Source organism: Cupressus sempervirens, chromosome 1, assembly GCF_028749045.1.
Source record: "Cupressus sempervirens isolate cs-2001-9-10 chromosome 1, ASM2874904v1, whole genome shotgun sequence".
In the NCBI taxonomy this organism is placed as follows: domain Eukaryota; kingdom Viridiplantae; phylum Streptophyta; class Pinopsida; order Cupressales; family Cupressaceae; genus Cupressus; species Cupressus sempervirens.
The window spans coordinates 891,191,523-891,197,522 of record NC_143118.1 but is presented as its reverse complement, the minus strand read 5'-3'; positions in this window follow the sequence as shown (position 1 = coordinate 891,197,522).

Genomic DNA, 6,000 nt, shown 5'->3' with positions numbered 1-6,000 from the left:
CAATATTGACAATTAGGTATTTTTTGAATCAGACAGTGTATGTATCTAGTTCATGTTAGTTATCAACAAGGTTTACAAATATTAAGTGTTTTCACATGTCTTCAAATAGTTGAACAAGGGTAAAAACAACCTTTCCAACACACACTCGTGATATGATAACAACCTTTCTACTAATATTACCATGATTGTTTGATGTGCAAGAATGTTAACACTAGTTAACACATTAAAAAATAATAGCCAAACAATCTACCTTAAGGTCACAGTTCATTACTCAACAACTTGGCCCACGCTTGATGCTCCTTCACCTCACACCAAGTGGTTACCCACAAGAGATATTGGCTTTGTCATAGAAGTGCCACAACTAAGGGAACACATATGGTGAGTGTAATATTGAGGTGATCCAAGTAGTCCACTAGGATCAATCCTTGCACCAAGAAGTTGAGCAACAAAATAGGATGGATACTAACCTAGGGTGTCTAGATAGGGCTTCCATTCATAGTGTTCCTCTTGCTCCCAATTATGGGACACCCCACCTTGCAGTGGGTAATAGACCTCGCGGCCACAAGAGCACCTTAAATGTTCTTGCCTAATGATATCCTTATGGTCAAAATCTCATAAGCGATCACACTAAGTGAAGAAAAACACTACGTCTACCAAGGTTTTGTGTCCTTGATAGCCTTGAGTTTATTGTGGGTTGGAAGAGATGGGTAATTTTCTTGTCCCCACTTGGGTCGTTCCTCTCAGGTTGTTTGAGAGCAGGCACGCTAAAGGATCCTAACTAAACATTGAGCGGATCAACTTTTGGAAGTCAAGATTTTTGATTCACCTCAAGGGTGAAGAGCATACTATCCTATTCTAATTGCTTCACCCAAACACACCAAGAAGAGTAAATTATCCACTTACTTTCAAAATCCAAAGGTGGGTCAAGATTTTTGATTCACTGCAAGGGCAAGAGCATACTCTCCTATCACCAAGGAATCCTGATTACAAGTTTTATTGTGCCTAAAAAAATGAACAACTAGTATATGACACACATAAAATAAAAGAACAAGTAAGTGTTTGGTTTTTATGCATCAGGCAGCCTTGCAAACAACCATTAGTATCCCTTTTGCATTTGAAGCTTTGACATGTGTTCTTTTAAGAAATGTTTCAAGTTTTTTAAAATGGAAACCTACAATGACAACCATTAGCACCACTAGTTTGCTTCCAAAAATAAAAATAAATCTGTAAATGAAATTTTGTAAACCATTTAGAGACCTATAAAAAACTAGTAACCAACCAACAACAATAAAAAACTGACCAAGATATGTCAAACAACAAGAAAAGCTCTGTCAGGCGATAGTTTTCACTAGAAGACTATCGTACAATACTTCACAATATATCCATTCAACATAAATTCTCTGTGCAATATATTTTCTTAAGCTAGACGATAGGAAAAAAAAGAAAATGTGGGATAGTAGATAAAAATTGTGATGAAAACAACAAAACTAAGGACAAAACCATTGTTTTGCCCCACGGTGGGCACCAAAAATGTACACTAAAAAGGAATGCACTTCTCTAAACCCTTCTATCCAAGGTTTTCCATGGATTGGAAAGCTTGAATGTCAGCTTAGGGCTCCCTAGTCATGGAGTGCAAAAGCATACAAATAAGCATAAAATGGCTCTCAACTGAGCGTTAGAGATGCAAACCTTGCTAGTAAACCATGAAATGGGAGATTCTTTGAGCAAGAGCAAGAATGCTAGTGTCAAAGAACTCTTGATGTATGCAATGCAAGGATGCAACTATGCTAATGCAATTAAAATGAAATGCACAATGCAACTAAGCTAAACAAATGAAAGTATTACAACCTACTAATTAGACTATGTGTGATATAAGCTACTTGTAAAATAACTACACTATATGCAAACTAAGATAAGATGCCATGTAAAAAAATGCTATGAATGCAGGGAATGAAGGCAAGAAGATGATGTTCTCCATAAAAGCTCTCAAGCACTCAAATGAAAATCCTCTAGCATAACAATACTCAAGAGTATGTGATCCTTTCAGGGGAGAAACCCTCTTCCTTTTAAAGCCGTACAGATGGTAGAGATCAAGATTGAGAGGGTGGATGATCAATGGTTGAAATCAAAAATGGGAGGGATCCGTGCACACAAACAACTTAGCCAATAGAAAATGAGTTGACTTGTCATATAATACAAAAGTCTCATAGGCTTTTTCTTTTAATCACAAAATAGAAAAAGAACTTTATGTGTGCACTTTAAGTGGGTTAGAAGAATGGGTCTTTTTATTTAATTAAAAATAGACATGTTCTTTTAATCAAATAACGAACTTAGGATAGCCTAGTCAAACCACAGGTTATAATCAAATTAATTGATTATTAGAAATTTGGTCTAGGTAAATGATAAATTAAGTTAACTAAAATGCTGAGAAGGGGGCTAATAGTCTAGATGTTCATTTTTAGGTGATTGCAAGTTTTTAAAAAGTTTCTTTGTCAAGTGATGTTTTCAACACTAAGTAGGAGAGTTGTTTGATGCATCTTGACATACTCTATGAAAGATAGATTCAACAAATGTATTCACATTTTGGAGTATGTTAGAGGTTAAATGGGAGTTTTTAGATCTATTGCAAGTTATAAATTCTAAAAATGATCTTGGTGAATGAATTGTAAATTTACAAGAAATGACAACTTTCTTTTCACCTAGTATGCAGTCCATTGATAAAAATCATAGATCTATCTCTGCCAAGAGGTACATGCCATTACTTTTTGATGGCATTCATGGTTTCATAAACACCATGGCATATGATCTTAGAAAACACTTGCCTAAATTTAGTGGGAGTCCTTTGGATTCAACCAATCAACATATTCAAATGTTCAATGATTTGATTTGTGATTTTGAGATTGCTCATGAAGATGTGCATACGAAGTTGTTTATCCAAACTTTAGAAGGTGATGCTAGAGATTGGTTCTCCTTCTTGCTAGCATGTTCTATTTTATCTTGGAGTGAGTTACATTCAACCTTAATGAAAAAAACTGGGGAAAGAGTAAGCATCTTTGATTCTTTTGATAAGTTCTTGAAAATTCAAATTAGGAATGGTGAACTTATTCCTAAATTCAACATCAAATTTGCAAGGGCCTTGAATGGGATTCTTGGTAATTGTAGACTATATGATCAAGTTTGTCTAGTAGTTTATCTTGATATATTTGATGAAAAAATGAGTTATTGATTGAGGGATAAAGAGCCCAGGAATTTGTATTAGGCATTCATGATAGTAATAGAGATTGAAAACAATGTAAGGTATGGACTAACTAAGAGCCATTTCTCTAGAAATGTTTTCCTGCATGATGAAGTGAAAAAGAAAAACCAATTTCATGTTGAGTATTCAAATAAAAATTAGTGTATAGGTTCCCCTACTATTTGTAAACAATCTTGTTAAAAATTAGATTTAAAAACATGTGAAGATGAAGTCTCTTTGTTGCAAAAGAGAGCTGATCATGTTCTTGCTGAACAAAATGCATGCATTTGTAGTATTTCATTAGTAGATGATAAAGTTGATTCAATTGATAAGTATATATGCAAGAATTAATTTTAGTCATTCCTTCTCCTATTGATGATTTTCCTTGTGTTGAGAATGTTCCTAATCATGAAATTGAAAGGCATTCATCTTAGTTTTATAGGGATGACGAGGCTGAAAGTTATGTTTTAAATGATGAGAACAATGTTTATGATCTTGCATGTTATGAAGAACCATCATATGAAGAAGATGATGAGAGTGGTTACTCGAGTCAAAGTGAAGACAATGAAAATATATATTCATCTTCATACGAGTCTAATACAAATTGGGAAGAAGAGAGCAATGAGGAAAGTGAGTGTGCTTGTTCAAGTAAAGGCATGGATCTTTCTTCTAGATTTAAAAATGATATTCTATCTCTGAATTGTATGAATCAACGTGTAGTTCAAATTTTTGAAGAGCAATTTTTTACACAATATTTGGATAAAGAGATTATTTACAAAGATGAATTACCTAGTCTTGTAGATAAATGCCATGTGGCTACAAGTAGTTTTAATCATCAACATGCAAGTAATTCTAGGGTTACTGCATCAATACCTAGTGATAAAATAAGAGATGATTGGTGGACAATTCATATAAATCATCTTAGTGAAGATAATGAAAGTAATATTGATTTATATTCCACATGCTTAGTTAATGAAGTGGATGTTGTGTCTTTATGTAATAATGACGATGATTTTGATTTTTCCTCTTCACGTGCTGAAATTTTTCATGACAATGATGTTGGAAATGGTTTCAAGGTTTTCACTAACCGATTGTATGGTGAAGAGTTTGATGTTGATCAACACATCACTTGTTGTAACTTTTGCAAGGGAGCTCTACATGGAATTATCAACCCACTTTTTGAAGAGCACATGGAATGTTCAGATTTGGTAGAGGCTAAGCTTAATGGAGATACATTATCTTACAATTGTAAGAAATCAGATTTTTCTTCTTCTAGGTGTGGTGATTATTATAATGATGATATTTCATTTTTTGATGATGATAGTGAGGTGTTAGATGAATTTTTTATCGAAGATATGCCTCCACCTTGCGAGGAATTTTATGATGAATGTTCTAATATGATGAATAATTTGTTTGCTGACTATGAAGAATCATTGGAGAGCCCTGGATTTTTTTTGTCATTGACACATATGACATTTTTGAGTATAAATCTAAATACTCATTTGAATACCAACTATCTATACATAAAGATACACAATTTCAAGGTGTGTCTAATATTTTTCCCCAAGTTGAGTATGAATCTTTCACATTCAAAATTGATAGCATACATAATTCATCTGATGAAGAGAAATATTAGTTTGATCCTGATATATTTGAGCATGATAAAACCCACTTTCATAGTGAGCATTATGTTAAGAATGTCCCTAGTATGCACTGTAAAAGTTAGGAAAGTTATTTTGTTTTGCCAATTGAGCTAATTGATAATTCTAATGTGTTTGGTGAAATAATTGAAAGTGATACCAACTTGCCTTAGAGATATATCAAAGAAAATCATGTGTTTGATAGAGGTAATAAGTTTTGAGAAATCTTGTATAGTTTAGGAGTAGGTTTTCCTATTTTCAATTAAGTTGTTCGAGAGGAGTTTTGCTATCAAGTGTATGGTCTGCTTCCTCTAGTGATTCTAAATTCTTACCATGCCCGCAAGGGGCATGCATCCCCAGATAGAGCCACTGTTGGCCTAATTTTTCATCCAACCAAAAGATTTTGAAATACCCTGTGAAAATAAGGAAGAAAGAATTTTTGTTGCACAAGGTTTTTGAAAATTTATCATTCCTTATAAAAAAAAACCTATTTATTGTTGCCATAATGTCTTTTGTGCCCTAGGTTCATGAAAATGGCTTTACATTATTCGTATTTTAAAATAAATCTCTAGAATACCTTTGAAAACCCTTTTATTATAAAGTTTCATGCAACCATTTTAAATATTTTCATGGATATCCTTTTAATCTAGAGCATAATTGCTTCTTTATCGTAGGTTTGCCTTATGCCAGTTCATGTAGTGTTCCTTTGAAAATATAAACCCAAGGAGAGTTATGTTCTTGATTGTTAGATCTTGGTAGATCAATGATGGGTGTATCCTTGCATTCTAAAGTTGCACAAAGTTTTAAAAAAGCAAGGATACAACCTTGTGATGCCTGTCCTACATGTCCCCCTTTCCTTAGTTTTAAAGCATTGTAAGTCGAACAAGTTCTTGATTGTTAATTAAAGGTAAATTGACAATTATCATATTCCAACATTTTGAAAGAGTGTGAAGTTTAAACAAAGTAGGGATATGACAAGCCACCACGTGGATGAAGTGGGACCAAATTTAGTATGTGGGTTCAAAAAGGGAACTGTTAGAATAGTGTGTCGTGGGATCATAAAGGAAAAAGGAGAGACCCATAACCATACAAATTAGTGTTATATCATAAGATCGCAAGGATATA